A 13,648-nucleotide genomic window follows, 5' to 3' on the forward strand; every position below is an offset into this window, starting at 1 on the left:
CTGGGACTCAGGAAGCACCAGAGCCTCCCGCCAAATCAGCCACGGCACCACTGAGAGATGCATAGGGCCCCTGGGCAGAAGCTGAGGCCTGGATCTCGAAAACAGAAGCCATGATGGTTCTGACTCCTTGGCAGCGCTAAACGCACAATGTGCTGACTGGTGCACTTGGTACCAGATGGAGAGGTTGCGAGGACAGAGCATGACTGTCAGGCCACAGTGTGAAGCATCATGCCGTTAAGACAGGTGGTGAGAGGGGTGCCCAATCTGCGGTGGCTTGCGGCCTTTTCAGTTCTCATCCCGCCTGGGTGCCCTTCACACAGGGCCTCCCCAGGAGCGTCTACTTCCAAAGCATCTTAATGTGGAAGTCAAGTGTGAGTGGAAGTCAATCTGCTGCTACCTGTCACCACCTTAGATGCAGGTGAGAGGGGCCTGCTTCTAAGGGGCTCTGCTCTGGCCCTTCTGCAGCTGCACTCCTACACACCGAGCAGGAGTTCATCAAACTGAAGGCATTTGCCCACCTGACGCTGACTTCACCCCGCCAGACCTCACTCCAGGTACCCAGAAGTCAAAATTCCTTGCCCACATGGCCCTGAGTCTGCTTCCAGGGCCTGTGCGGGCTTCTCATTTAGATCCTGGGATATGTACTCCAGGACTTGTGGGATGGCTAAGAAATCATGGTTTTGTAGAAGAAAAAGTGGGAATAGAGCTTGGACATGTGGGCTGGGGTGCCCACGGGGTGGGAGGCACCTTGCAGTGTGGGGCTGAAATGGCTGTGGGAGCAAAGAGGGAGAGGCTGCTCTGTATGGGGACCAGCCCCCCTGTTCCAGCAGGGAGCTCTGAGAAGTCCCAAGATCTTAAATTCAAACCTGACCTTTCAGGCTGTTAGGAAAGTTTGTCAAGGCAAAAAATATATAGGCTGTGTGTGTGTATGTGGGTGTGCACATGTGTGTGTGCGTGTGTATGTGTGTGGGTGTGTATGTGTGCGCGTGCGTGTGTGTGCTTAATTTCACTGTTCATTTGCTTGCTGTACAATTTTTACATACTTGACGTTTGAAACGTGGGCCTCCCTGTGAAGCCCTTCTGTGGGTCCTACGAATGCTAGGTTCTGGTTCCCACTGGATACAGAGGCAAGTTAAATCAGCCCGGTGTGATTTAAGGCCTTTTACTGTTGGCTCTTCCCTAAGCTGACTCCCCACTGCCCTTCCGCAGGGATCCTCCGTGAACCAGCCTGGCCCACCCGTAGCTGGGCTCGGCCCCCATCCCCTCCTCTGGGCTCAGGTTCACTCTGTTTTTCTCTGAAAGGCCTTTGTTTCTGCCCTGCACTTGTGTGGGCTGACTGTTGTTTTAAGACCCAGCCTTAGCCATGCCTCCTCCTCTGGACTCTGGTGACAGCTCCGATGTGAGCCACTCACTGGCACTCAAAGTGTGGGACTGTGTGTGGAAGCCATCTTCCTTCTTGCCCACGAGTATGGCTGTAAGAGAAGGAGGCACCAATATGCAACAGTTTTCAGACGAGGAAAGAGGATCAGAAAAAAAATTCAGAAGATCAGCTAGAGAATCAGGAGAAGACAGTGAGGCGGGCACCAAAGGGGGAGGCAGCTGGCACTGTCAGGGGCCGCAGAGTGGGCACTGGGATAGATGGCCCAGGGCAGAAAGAGGAAAGAGGCCTTTCGTGACCGCTGAGAGAACAGCTGGTTGTGGGTGTGAGCAGCACTGTCGTGGGGAGAACAAGAGATGAGAAAGCAAAGACAGCAAATACGGCTTCAAGTTCCTCAAGCACTGTGGTTCCGAGAAGAAAGGAGACATCGTTTGAAAGGGTGGTTTTATTCTGTTCGGAGGATGCAGGAGACCGAGTCCGCGGAAGAGTCGGGTCAGAGGGAAAACTGACAGCAGGGAAAGAAAGGACAGTGGGTCAGTCAGGGTCTGGGAAAGCGCACAGGTGCAGGAATCAGCCTTCAGGAGGAGAAAGGCCACTTCTTGCTCTGGATAAGGGAATGAGTGGGGGCCATTGGACAGGCATAGTCGTGAAGAGACTGGGCCGAAGGGCGAAGAAACTGGCTTCAGAGAGGGAAGGCTAGGAAAGCTCAAACTTTCTGGAGCGGGTCCAGATTTCATATACCGTCGGCGGCCTTATGTGTGGATTAAACCAATCACGGTATTCAGGGAAAAAATTCTAGAAAGTGCTAAAACGTTGCACCGGTAACTGCCGACACAGACGCAGCATTTGCATTGTACGACCGTAAACAGCCTAGAGGCGATTTAAAGTACACAGGAGGCCTGTTACGTGCAGACACCACCACCATTGGACACTCGGGACTTGAGCATCGCTGTTCTGACGTCTGCAGGCTCCTGGCGCCAGTCCCCCGGGGTATCGAGAGCGGATGGCATTTAAGCATCTCATCTGCAGTCACTCCTTTCACGTATTCAGTGTCCTGCGTGTGCCTGACCCGCGGGTACCCGAGACACGACTTCTCACGTAATTTTGGAATTTGTTATGATGGTGACTCACTTTTTACTCTTCTAGAGGCTTTAAGTAGAAAGAAACACGAATCGGAAGAAAGTCTTTTGTCGGACCGAGAGTCCCGAGCAGGGGTTTGGAAAACCGGGGCATCGCATCAGGGGCGCGGGGTTAGAGGCGGAGAGCCGGCCGAGGGGGTGCCGTAACCAAGGGTAACGCCGGTGCGGGAGCCGCCTTCCTCCCCAGCCAGGTGTGTCTGCAGGGCCCGACCCCCGCCAGACCCGAGCCAGGACCCTGCACCCGAGACTCCCCCCGCCCGCTTCAGGTCGCGGTCCCTCGGCCAGGTTTGCTGATGAGGGGCGGGCAGGGGAGAAGCTGTGGGCCACTCGCCTCTCCTATTTTACAATTGGCCGTATGAGGCTCCTAGTCCCGCCTCCGGCGCCGCCGCCGACAGGCTCTCGGGGTTGTCACTCGAGCCGCCGCGGCCCCGCCCCACCCCGCCCCCGCCGCGGCCCCGCCCCTCGCCGCGCCCCGCCCCGGCCGTAGCTGGGATCTCGCGGGAAGAGCGGCGGGTACGGCCGAGGCTCGGTGTCCCGGCTGCGCGCGGCGCGGGAGGGTTCTCCTCACGCAGCTCTTGCTCGCGGAGCCGTGGGGGCCGCGGCAGACGCAGGCCTGGGCCGCCCCTCTCCGCCGCCGCCTCGTCTTCCCCAGGGCTCCTCGGTCCGCTCGCCCTCCGACGCTGCCCAGGTGAGGACGCCGGAGCGCGCCTCGGCCGAGGAGCGGTCGCGGGCAGGAGGGCAGGCGGGCTCCGGGCGGAGGCGGCGCGGCGTGGCGCGGCGCGGCGGGGGCGGGCGTGCGGGGCCCGGCGGCGGCGCGGGGTCCGGCGGCGGGCGCCCGAGGGCGGCGTGGGTGCCAGGGCTCTTCGCGGGGAGGAGGCGACGTGTCGGGGTTGCGGGGCTCCTCGGTCTTGAGGCGGGAGGACGGTGGAGGGGGGTTCTCCGGGCTCCTCGGCTCTGGGACAGGGAGCCTTTGCCGCGGCCGCAGGCGCTTTGGGGCAGAGGGTTCGGTGCGGCGAGGTCCGGGTCTCCGAGGGGCAGGTCCGCGGGGTCGCGCGGCTGGGCGTCCTGTTTCGCGCTCCCGGGACGAAGAAGCCGTGCTTGGGGTTCGGGGGGGTGTCTGCTTGCCGGGCTTCGGGGGGCGGCGGGCGCGGTGACTCGGCCCGGTCTCCAGCCCGGTCGGGGGCGGCGTGGCGGGAAGGGGCGTCCCGGGCCGGCCCCGGGCAGCCTGAGGTGGTGCGCGTCCTGGGACCCGGCTCCCTCCCGGCGCGGCTGCTCCGCGGGTAGCTCACGGGCTCAGCGGGTTGGTGCTTCGTTGGACAAGCAGCGGGTGTGCCCTGCGGTTCTCCGCCCCCCGCTCCGGGAGCCCCGTGGGGCGTGCTGGCCGGACCGTGGGCCCCTCGGGGTGAGCGCGGAGGCCCCCGAGGACTGGGGCGCCGCGTGGCCGCGGCTGTCCTTCCTAGGTGGTCTGCCCCGAAGTCCTGCCCGGAGTGGTAGGGAGGCGAGTGGTGCCGGGAAGTGTGTTCTGGCTTCCCTCTGTTGTTTGTGGAGACGAGTAACTTCAAAATCAGTTTCCAAATAGCGCATTGGGATTTGAAATTCCAGAGCTGGAGATTTGCAAAAGCGTTCTGTGAAATACGAGCTCTTTTAGAGAATCCAGCTTTACAGTTTTGTTAGTCTTGACTCCTATGCAGAGTCCTGGGTAACTAGCCCCGACTTAGGTGGAATTCAGAGGAAATGGCCTGTACACATGTGTGTGCGTATGTGTTTGATGCGTAGGGCGGATGGTCTGTTCTTTTGTTGACAGCTCTTCTGGTTAGATAGCTACTTTCCATAGAGGCCTGCAGATGAAGCCTGGTGTGGCAAGCGGTGGAACCTGGACTCACAGTAGTTCTGTAATTTGGGATAAACAGACAAATTTGGGTATGCCAAAGCAAATAATTTTGCCTGCCATAGTCTTCTTAGTGACAGTTTTTAAAATGACATTTCTTCTGCTCTTAGAACCAGAAATATTAGTGATAATGTACTTAATCCTTGACTTTTGAAATCATTTTTAAAAAACAGGAATTCTACATAGCAATATTTCATTCTTTGAAAAACTTAAGTTCTTTGTTTTTGTTATAAATCAAACAAAAATGCCTGATTGACTTTTATAACTATCAAACCTGATGAGCAGATATTTGATTGGAACCACAGCCAAAAAGCCCTAAGCAGCCTTTTTTTTTCTCATTATTTTTTAAAGCCAATGATAAGCAGATTTCAGTAACCTTTTAAGAAGCAGCTTTCATAATTTCTGTGTAAACATACTGATCAGTCAACAAATACTTGATTATCTGCTCAGTGTCCCAGCACTGAAGGTACAGTGATTCCAGCCCTCATGAAACCTACATCAAAACAGAAAGACAATAAATAAATAAGTACATAAAATAATTGAATTACTGATAAGGAAGAAATAAACAGGATATTTGAGGTTCAGCTTATTATTAAAAAAAACCCTGAGTGATAATATAATTGATGTCTGTCATGATAACTAAAAACCAAACAAGATAATGGTCTACCTTCTGAAATATTAAAGATTAGATTATGATCAACAGACTTTGGGTATTAAAATATATTTTGACTCTGAGGATTAGCACCTTCTGTTATATGAGCATAAAAAGTCTGTAAGGATAAACATCATGCTTACAAATGTTTGGGGGATTTCAGGAGAGAGTTGCAAAGGCATGGAAGAGAGTTATTAATTACATGCTTTTACACTGTTTTGAATCTATTTCAAGGAGCAGACACTTAAGTGTGAATTAGAGAAGTCTAAAAATTAAAACATGTTGGTCACTATGCAACCATAGAGAAATATGCTGTATTTATGAGGCTTTTTTCACTGTTGCCACTTCCACCGTGTGTACTAGTGAAGGAAAAAATGTACTTCGGGTATCTAAAATTACACGGCTGCGGTGAGGAGGGGAGCACAACAGAACAGGAGAAAGACTTAGGCCCAAGTAAGATGTTAAGACATGTTAGAGATGTTGGATCTTTAATTATGTAAAGATAAGTTAATCTTAGGCCTTTCTTATTTAAAATTTGTTTCCCGAGTTTGAAAAAGGAAGTTTTTAGACTCACTAGAGAAGAATAGTTTGTGTTTTTGTGGCGGAGCAGGTGGTGGTTTTATTGTGGCCCAGGTTTCAGGATGAAATTTCTTTCTGTCATACATATGGACATCTAATAGATATGTTTTTCTTGTGAGGCGTATGAAACATAAAAATAGTTTCATAGTGCACTATTACGCTGTGGAAAATGGCGATACCAGAGTGTCTTTTGGATTATCATTCAAAATTCTGACATAAATGTGACACACTAAACCAGTTTCTAGAAAGAAAATCATAAGACATGAATTCCAGTTTTCACTGTGCTGCCATCCATATGACTTTGGATAATTCCTTAGTCTCCGGGCCTTGGTTTCCATACTTACAAAATTAAAGCAAAAGAAACCCCTGTCAGTAATCAGTACCAGCTCCAGCTCCAAGGATTTTGTTACACCGATACTTTTATGTTGCATGTCTACAGTATTACATGTACAGAAAGGGGATAGATGCCGTGAGAGTAGCTAGTTCTCAGGATGCAGCTACTTCCATGTCATTTTTATATATCGTACATAATTTTAGAGCATCTTGTTTTTTAAGATATACAGGAAATAATTCAAGAATACACCGTCATTTTGACACAACATTGTAAAATGATTATAAATCAATAAAAAAAGAATACACAGTCATGAAGGTAAAAGATTTCCTTTTGATAATTTAGCTTTATTTGTTAAAGCATTGTCATTTTTGTTTCTGATCCTCGTTTTGTAATAGAGAATCTACATGGTCATGTAGTACCCTTGTTTAATTCCAAATGTAGGATGAAGTCTTTCGTGGTTGACCCCCTTTAATCTGTCCTTTACATTCCTGCCAATGTGATTTTTCTGAAGTGGAAATATGTTCAGTGCTTCCTTCTTAAGCCTCGTGCTTCTCCCCTGCCTGCAGTATTAGTTCTGATTGTGGTGACGAGGCCCCTCCCTCATCTGGCTCGCCGCCCGCATTTCCCACCATGAAGCTCAAGCCCCGGCTCTGCTGACGCCATCAGCTCACTGAAGGAGCCACGCTGTCTCCTGACTTGGAGCCTCCTTACCTATTCTCCCCGCTGCTTAGAATGCCTTTCCTTCTCCTGTCTTGCTGACAGAGTCTGCTGTTTTCAGGACATGGCTTAAGTGCTCTCTGCTCTTTGACCCGTGTGGTGTGGCCCTCCCTCTTCCAGCCCCGCTGGGTTATTCATTCTTTGCATTTGTTCATCCATCCTCTTGCGTTCATTAGAACACTAATTACGTGTGTCTCTCTCTTCCTGGACTCAAAAGCAGACGTGTATGCCTTGCTACTTACTGAATCTCTGTTGCTCACTTTACACAGTTGGCTCCCATTACAGATTTGAACTCTGAGGGCCAAGATTAATAGCTTCATAATGTCAGTTAAGCCCAGATCTCAGTCTTATCCTAGTTTTCTAAAACTTTGGGCTTTCTGAATTATCCTCTTGCCCCTATGACCACAAACTGTTATTAGATCTGTAGTTCTTATCCTCGTATTTAAGAAGAGAGACTGCTGGCGTTACAGGAGTTAGGGGTTGGTCTGTTAAACTTGCAAAAAGTCTTGTGCAGTTTTGAGGCAACTAAAGTTGCCAGGAGAGTTATGAACTAGTTTGGGCATTTCAGATCTTGGACGCCAGTGATTGGTAGGTATTTTACCTTGGCTGTTTTCTGTGTGAGAAATGACTTTGCCAGGGTCTATGGGTTTTTATATTGGCTTAATAATTGCTTTACATATATTGCCTTTAACTCTCAAAACTAATCCTGAAAATTTCATAACTTTCTCAGGGTGATTATCTTCTAAGAAGCAGTCTGTAACTAGACCCAGGTCTGTCTTATTCCAGAGGCTATGCTTTTTTCCAAATACTACAGTGTTTTCTGAATATGAGTTCTTATTCAGTGTATTTAAAATTATTTAGCAGGATACAGGATTAACATACAGAAATCAGTTGCATGTCTTTGCACTAACAAAGGAAACCATAAGCAAAACAAAAAGATAGCCTACAGAATGGGAGAAAATATTTGCAAAAGATGAGACTGACAAGGGCTTAATTTCCAGAATATATAAACAGCTCATACAACTTAATAATAAAAAAACAAACAAACAACCCAATCCAAAAATGGGCTGAAGACCTAACCAAGCAATTCTCCAGCAGAGACATACAAATGGTCAATAGGCACATGAAAAAATGCTCAATATTGCTAATTATCAGAGAAATGTAAGTCAGAACTACAATGAGGTATCACCTCACACCAGTCAGAATGGCCATCATTAAAACGTCCACAAACGCTAAATGCTGGAGAGGGTGTGGAGAAAAGGGAACCCTCCTACACTGTTGGTGGGAATGTAGTTTCTTGCAGCCATTATGGAAAACAGTATGGAGATTCCTCAAAAGACTAAAATTCGACTTACCATATGATCCAGCAGTCCCACTTCTGGGCATATATCTGGAAGGAACTCTAATTCAAAAAGATAAATGCACCCCAATGTTCATAGCAGCACTATTTACAATAGCCAAGATATGGAAGCAACCTAAATGTTCATTGACAGATGACTGAATAAAGTTGGGTATACTTATACAGTGGAATACTACTTAGTCATAAAAAGTGAAATAATGCCATTTGCAGCAATATGAATGGACTTGGAGACTGTCGTTCTAAGTGAAGTAAGCCAGAAAGAGAAAACTACCACATGATATCACTTACATGTGGAATTAAAAAAAAAAAAAAGAGACAAATGAACTTATTTACAAAACAGAAGCAGACTCACAGACATAGAAAATAAACTTCTTGTTACTAGGGAGGGAAGCAGGGTGGGAAGGGATAAATTGGGAGTTTGAGATTTGCAGATACTAATTACTATATATAAAATAGATAAGCAAGCTTATTTTGTATAGCACAGGGAACTATATTCAATATCGTATAGTGACCTATAATGAAAAAGAATATGAAAAAGAATATATATATATGTATGAATGAACTATTATGCTGTACACCAGAAATTGACACAACATTGTAAACTGACTATACTTCAATAAAATTTTTTTAAATTAATAGATTCTTAAATTCATTTTATAAATTGAAGAAGTAGGTTGTAAGGTTTATCCATTCAGTTTTTTCAAAAAAGCTAGAGAATTTAAGATTGATTGGACTTTAGAAACCACTGAATCCAACTCCTGCATTTAGCATATGGGGGAACTGACATACACAAGAATGATTGAATGACTTGCTCAAGATCACTCAGCTTTGTGGTTGGTTAGAATTTGTTGTTGTTGTTATTGTTGTTAAGCTAGTTATGAACATTAGTGTTGTAAAACCATTATTTGAAAGGAAACCGGGTGCCTGATTTCTCCCCAGGAAAAGAAGCCTAGAGTGGCTTTTAGAAGAGTGATGTTGAGGATCTCAGAGTCTTAAGGATATGGCTCAGAGAAAATCCTGACTTTGGATCATGACACATGGAGACGCTGCAGTGCCTCTTTACTCACGTAGTTCCCCAGTCTTGGTTTCTTTCCTTCCTCTTTTTTCTTTTTAAAAATCTGTCCACAGTTTACTGATCTTCCTGGTGAAGTTATTAGCGTCAACCTTACCACTTAAGTGCCAACCATGGGCTAACTGATAGGGATACAAAAAAGCTTAAAATCTAGTCACTGCCCTGAAAAGTCTCAATTTATTAGAAGTGCGAGGTAGTAAGTATTTAATTGCAAGGCAGTATATAAAGATGCCAGGAATGATGCAGCCCTAGGAGCTCAGAAGAAGGTAAATGTGGACTGGGCTAATGATTACAGAAGTTTCCACGTAGAAAAGTTTGATTTAAGTTAGTCTTTAAATGGGAAAGACTGGGGAAAGGAACCTCTGTGTGTGTGTGTGTGTGTGTGTGTGTGTGTGTGTGTGTGTACACTTTTTTTTTTTTTTTTAAATCTAACCCTTGTTCACTTCCCTTCAGTGCCAGTGGCCTCCTTGCTGCTTCAGAAGGCCTGGAACATATTCTTCCAGATACCCATGTCTCCCTCGCTTTTTTTTTTTAACCCATTTTATTCTATATCCCCAGCACCCAGAACAGTACCTGTTACAAAGAAGGTGTTCAAATTTTTGTTGAAAGAATGAATATGACAATCGAACTTTAAAGCAGAAACTTGAAGATCATTTGATCTAACCTTCTCCCCTTTCTTCCTGGCAGAGAGGAAGAGGAACTTTCTCTTCTATTAAAAAAAAGATTTTAGCACTTAAATTGTATACAGTAAAGTGCAGAAATCGTAAACAGCTGAGTGAGTTTCTCCATGTGTAAACATGTGGTCCCCAACCACACCAAGTACAGAACTAAGACCTTAGCACCCTTCCGCTTGCTCTCTCCTGGTCAGTGCTTCGCAGAAGTAACCATTACCCTGACTTCCATCACAGAACATTCGTTTTACTTATTCTTAAACTTCATATAAATGGAATCAAATCATTTTTTAAGTTAGTGATTCATTCTTTTTCATTGCTGTGCAGTATTCCATTGTATGAGTATATATATATTTTTTATTGTACTATTTATAGACATTTGGGCCATTTCAGGTTTTAGCTCTTAGGAACAAAGCTTGTACCTGTCTTTTCGTGGGCATTAAGATTCATTTCTTGGTTAAATAATGGTTAGGTATTAACCTCATCTCCATGTATATTTATATGTATGTATATACAGAAAGAGATACATGTAATTCTTAATTTCACAGGGCCCTTAGCACATGCTAGATGATCATTAAATGCCTGAAGATAAATTATTAACTAATCATGTACTGTGAGATTATCTCAGACTTATTAAAAATGTTGGAGAGCAGCTAGCTCCTGGTCCATGCTTTATTCCTATATCTGACATAAAACATGTAACGCTTAATTTTATCCAGGCTCCACACATTTCTCTTTCCTCTTGGTTAGACTTTTTTTGTTTTAAAAACATATTCTTTATTAGTTATTGTCCCTTCTGTAGAAGATGGGAGAAATACGCAGAAAAGAGAAAATTCAAATGAATTAATTTTAAGGTGTGAATTTCAGAACTGGTTGCCTGTTTTCCTGTATTTTCCCAACATGAAAAAATCATTTATTTCTGACAGTTTGGTTCTACTATACATTTTATTTTTCTACTATTGTATACAGTTTGAAATCATTTATACCAATGCATAACTTATGTTTTGGGATATGTCAGGTAAAGGCTTTCTTTGATGGCCTTAAGTAATTTTAGAAATGGCTTTAGCTGGTGAAGAATGCAAATGGGAACCCCTGCAGTAATAGAAGACATCTTGAGAAATGTTTTTCTAATTCTGAAAAAGTTTTCAGTTTCCTTTTGAAGTGATTTCTAAGCTAAGACTTGAAAGATGAGTAGGAAACAAGGTGGATGAGATACCTGGTGAGGAATGGGGTTAGAGCACTGTAGGTAGGGAGCTGCCTTTGCAGAGAGAGAGTGGGGCAGATTTAGGGATTTGCAGGCAATTTGGAGGGTTAGAGCAGAGGTTTTCAAGCTATAAAGTGAATATGAATCTCCTCGCAGGAGTAGGGCTCATGAATTTGGAGATCTAAGACGTTCACAGGGAATGGAGATGGTGGTGGTTCAAGGATCACACTTTGCAAACCATTGAGCCAGAGCATAGGAAGCAAGAAAGAAGGAAGGAGTAGGGAGTGAAAGCAAGGACCATATGTGAAGAATCTTACAATCAATGTAAGGAATTTGGACTTAAGACGGTAGTAACCCACTGAAACATGCGAAGCATGATAGTGACCTTGTGAGATTTTTGATTTTCGAGGGAGCAGTAATGGTGGAAAAAACCTTTAAGGATAAACTCCACCGACTTGAAACTATCCAGATTAATGTTTGAGAAATGGTAGATTACCCATTCATTAATAATTACTGTTTTTCCCACTAGCAGATTCAGTTCATTTGAAGGAAAAGTTTGCTTATATTTATTGATTTAAGTGTTACATGTTAGTTCAATCACTTCTTTCTTCCAGGGGTATTATTACTTGTTATATAATAAGTATTACTATAATTTAACTCATAATTACATTATTAATCCTGTTTGATGGGATTTAATTTTTGTCCATGCTGTGCCATATGATAGTCCAAAATCGTCTTTTTTGCTGTGTTGATGTAAAATTAAGCTAGCTGCTAGTGCTTATTGTACCTGTAGGAATGATCTTAATGATACATAGTCATGTGAGTTAGTCACCAGGTTCCTTAAATGTTATTAATTAGAAGGTTTTGATTTAATTTGTTTCAGCTGTTTAAATACCATCAGTTTTGCAATATTGTAAACTTAAGAATATATATGTATAAATATATATAGCTTGTGTTTTCCTCTCTAATTTTATTAGTTCTAGGAATTATTTTAAAAATTTGGGGAAATATGAGGACAGCATGTACAGCTCAGTGGTAGAGCATGTGCTTAGCCTGAGTGAGGTCCTGGGCTCAATCCTCAGTACCTCCATTGAAAAAAAAAAAAAAAACTTGGAAAAATACGAAAGACAGCAGTCTAATACCTCAGCTCCTTCAGCTCAAATGTAAGCATTGCTAACATAGTGGTGCACATTCGCTCTCCTTCCATGAATATGTTTGTTCATTTGTATACTGTTTGTCCTCCCATCAAGCATTGGACTCTCCTACTTTGTTAAAATTGTTTCAAAACCGAATTTTTAATAGCATAATTTTCTGTTGAATGGATGTGTAGTGATTTAACCATTCCCAACTATTGAATATTTTTTCCTCTGCTGATAACACTGATGAAAGTCTTTGTAAATATTTCTCCACATTTGATTATTTTCTTAGGAGTAAAAATGTTCAGTCAAAAGGTAAGACCTTAAAAAAATAAGGTATTTCCACATTGCTTTCTAGAAAGATTATGCCAGTTTACATGCCAATATTGGTGTTAGTTTTAAAACCCTTTTCTAACTTAATAAGCATAAATTATCAGACTTTAATTTGTATTTCTTTGATTAGAAGGGTGTGGCAATTTTTTAAAAAAAGTTACATATTAAAATAAAAGATTTTAGAAAGAAAGCCACATATATTCTCTTATAAGGTAAAATATTTTAACCAGAATTAATGTTTTATTATTGCTTTTTCCTTTAAGAGATAAAGTTTTTTGAATAGTTATTACAAAAACTTACAAAATTCGAAGGCCCAAACAGTTGCCCCAAAATCAACTACTGTTACCAGTTTCTTACATATACTTCCAGGGGTCTTGTGAATCGTGTGTGTGTGCGTGCGCGTGCGCCAAAACGTTAGACCAATTATAGAGAACGTTCATTAAAATACTGTCTATTCAGATGTGGTATTGTGTACTAAATTGTGTACTAAAAATTAGAAACGGCCTAAAAATGATTAGCATCTGGCTACTGGCCCAGAAGGAAGAAGAGCAGGGTCCGGCAGCATTTGGCAGTAATTTTCTATAAGACAAGTGACCTTGACTCTTTTTATTATGGGATCGATTTTTGACAATAGCACTTCTGTTTATAGTACTGAGTCTGTAGCATTATTCCAAAAAGGAAAGCCAGGTTTTTGAAAATTAGACAGTTGATAACTGAAAGAAACTCTTTAAAGTACAAAAAGCTATTTGGAGGTATTTAGGAGCAAGATACTTTATTCTCAGGTATTTTAGGATTTCTTTGACAGGTACACTTCTAGCAGAATTCTCCTGACTTTGTTGCTTAACAGTGAAAGTTTGAGTTGAATAATTACAAATGAAATTCATTTCCCTTGACTTTTATTTACTTAATTCAAAAACCAATCAGCCATGATATAAAAAAATTTTAAATATATTTTTTAAAGATTTTCTTGCTAATAGTACAGTAGTAATTTGTCTCATACGTCAAAGATCCTTTTGAGCTTGACTTGAATGCCACTGCTAAATAAGTGATTTGAGCAGTAAGAGTCAGAGATTTTAATTGGATTTTACGGAGCTTTAATGCTTTAGGGAAAAGATATTTTCTTTGGGGATAGATTTTTTAAGCTCCTGGTTTCCAAAAATAAAATTTAGGGATGACTGTTCTTTA

At 43.5% G+C, this 13,648-nt stretch overlaps 1 protein-coding gene across 1 annotated transcript in view; it reads left to right on the forward strand.

The window, feature by feature from the left end:
* The first annotated feature begins 2,989 nt into the window (after nucleotides 1-2,989).
* GLCE (glucuronic acid epimerase) overlaps nucleotides 2,990-13,648 on the forward strand; it is a 52,664-nt gene continuing 42,005 nt past the window's right edge. Inside the window, exon 1 of the mRNA XM_032469353.1 lies at nucleotides 2,990-3,205. The gene's annotated coding sequence lies outside the window, so the exon portion shown is untranslated. The remainder of the gene's footprint in view (nucleotides 3,206-13,648) is intronic.

Source organism: Camelus ferus, chromosome 27, assembly GCF_009834535.1.
Source record: "Camelus ferus isolate YT-003-E chromosome 27, BCGSAC_Cfer_1.0, whole genome shotgun sequence".
NCBI classification, from domain to species: domain Eukaryota; kingdom Metazoa; phylum Chordata; class Mammalia; order Artiodactyla; family Camelidae; genus Camelus; species Camelus ferus.